The sequence below is a fragment of the Rutidosis leptorrhynchoides genome, chromosome 7 (assembly GCF_046630445.1).
Source record: "Rutidosis leptorrhynchoides isolate AG116_Rl617_1_P2 chromosome 7, CSIRO_AGI_Rlap_v1, whole genome shotgun sequence".
Taxonomy (NCBI): Eukaryota; Viridiplantae; Streptophyta; class Magnoliopsida; order Asterales; family Asteraceae; genus Rutidosis; species Rutidosis leptorrhynchoides.
In genome coordinates this window covers 16,708,760-16,711,620 of record NC_092339.1, presented here as the reverse complement: position 1 = coordinate 16,711,620, position 2,861 = coordinate 16,708,760, and positions in this window count along the sequence as shown.

Here is a 2,861-nt window from a genome sequence, read left to right as displayed (position 1 = left end):
GTCTGCATGTCAAAAGTTTTGCTTATCATTTCTAGTCGGAAATTATCTGCTTATCATCATTACCTGCTTATCATTATTAGTCTAGACACATCTTGCTACATTAATTGCATGAGTAGTGTATAGACAAAATTCATTCTTAGCGTATCTGCTAAATCATATCTTATCGTATCTGTTACTTAAACTTTGCCTGACATATCCCGTAAATTCCTCCGTAATCTATGAAATCTTTTGATCTCTATATATAGATATCCTATGTAAATAGAATACCACCCGATAGCCGAAAAATCATTTTATATCGAAAATCCTTTATCCAATCGTACGAAATGGAATTTGTCATCAGTTCAAGTCACTCGGATTCCGAAGTGGAATCTCACTCAAGCTCCGAAAGCAGTGTGACCGAAATGGATCAACCAATCAGTCATCACCTATTCTGGATGAATTGGGGATGGGTTCGTAGCCTCCTCAATCATTGAAAACAAGAAGAAGGCGATCCTTTCCATCCACCACATTGCCCTCTTGGTGAAGAACCTGAAGCACTTACCGGTGAACCTGTTCGAGACACCATTTTCTCTCTCATTTCCAGGGTATCTCGTCACGATTATATACTACATCAAATTCTAGATTTTATTTATCCGCTCGTTCTGACCGACAATCATCCTGGAATAATAGAAGAAGTCAACGAACTTCGCGCTCGGGTAGTGGCTTTGGAGAATATGGTGCAGAGATTACAAACACCAGCAGCAGCACCAGCAGCATAACCAGTACCACCATTATCAACGCCAACAATACCATTACCACCTCCAACCACAACCGCGTTGTAAACCTCAACTTCACAATCTGTCCCACGAGCATCAACGTCATACGCACCATAGATACCATGGAGTACCAACAACAATAACTGACGAAGTATTAATTCATAACTTCATTGGAGAAACATTCCGCGGTGATTATATAATCTCTAAAGTCTTAGATATTATCTAATCTAGCCCTAACCATAAATCAGTTAAGCGAACCAAAATGATAGAAGGAAGAGTAGAAACCCTGACAAAAATGGTGTGTGATTAACAAGTTAAACTTGTTTTACCAACAGCATCAACAGTACCGTCAACGTCACCAGCATCGTCAGTACATTCAACATCAGAATCAACAACACCTATAACATCACAAACTCCGTCAGTTCAAGAATCACTGTAGACATCATTACGAATCAATAACGTGTATATTGTATCAACAAGTTATGAAGAATTAACTCATTCCCTCTGAAGAAATTATATATATATATATATATATATATATATATATATATATATATATATATATATATATATATATATATATATATATATATATATATATATATATATATATATATATATATATATATATATATATATATATATATATATATATTTTTTTTTTGAAATAAAAAATAAATCTTTCCGTGCTAAGCTATTGTGTGTGAATCTTAACTATTCGGTTAATTCATATTACAAATATGCAATAATGTACGTCCCTCGCCCGCAACTTAACCATCATTAACTACAATCTCTGTCTCAATTCAACAAGTTCCAATTCCTAATAAATCAAGTATATATTTGATTTTACACTTCATCATTGATGTAACCGAAACTTTTCAGATAACATCATTCGTACTTTGCGAAGTTCAAAAGAATTTAACGAAAACCAACATCACATCTCAACAAATAACGAAGTATTGATTCATAATTTCAATATTATTGAAGAAATACTTATGTAACCTCTAAAGCCTTCAAGGAATTATTCAATTCTAGTTCCAACCGTAAATCGAATGAGTTTAATTTAGTATTAACTCATTAAAATCTATGTTACATCTGAGGAGAATATATACATATATATTTTCATAAAGACTGTAATAAAATTCTTATGTACAAAATATTAATTGTGAAATTTTTTTAACGGGTAGGTAATACCCGAGAGATATATATAAATTCACAATTAATATGTTACATTCTTCGAATCAGATTAAGCAAATTATCAATTATACTTCCTACTTTCACAATAATATACATTATTTCATAGAAATCAAAACAACCATACTTATTCAAACCCAATTACATATTCTGATTTTAAAATCTCAGAATTCAATTCGAGATATAACCGGTACCATCACTTTTAGATTCCTACATCTTTCAAAGCTATACTTTAACTTCAAAAGTGTGTTAGAACATCAAATGTATACAAAAGATTACAATCTGTGTTCAAACCCTTCGAAAATCTCTGAAGACACTTCAAATAATGAGCAATCGAGATGATGATCCAACCACATATTACCCACAATTATGTACTTAAAAAGCTCTCGAAACCAAAGTCATAATTCAACACATATCTGTGTCAGATCTTTTGGCATTTATTAGCCAAAATAACCTTGCAATTCCTTTGCAAAGTAGCAAATTATATCATAGCTCCAGCAAGACAACTTCGATTTTTTCATTCGGAGTAGCCTTATCATAATTTTGATACATGTGATTACCCTTTTGTTACCGGAGAACCTTTCATATTCCACCACATTAGCAATAAACTTACCAACAATTTCACTGATCTTGGGCATTCCGAAGAATCTTTATATTTATCGAAACCTCATCATTTACTCATCTGCCTCTTGTAATGAGAATTGCCATACGAATCATTGGGAATTAGTAATCAGTATTTTGAAATCTCACAGCATGTTGACGCCAACAGTTATACATAACGTCTATTTCCATGGCTTACATACTTCGAATGTGAAGTTTCTGATAAACACTCTGAACCGCGAACTAGTTCTCGAAATGCTGATGAAGCAACAAATACTGTAAATGACCTTAGCAGTAAAAAGTTTGATGATA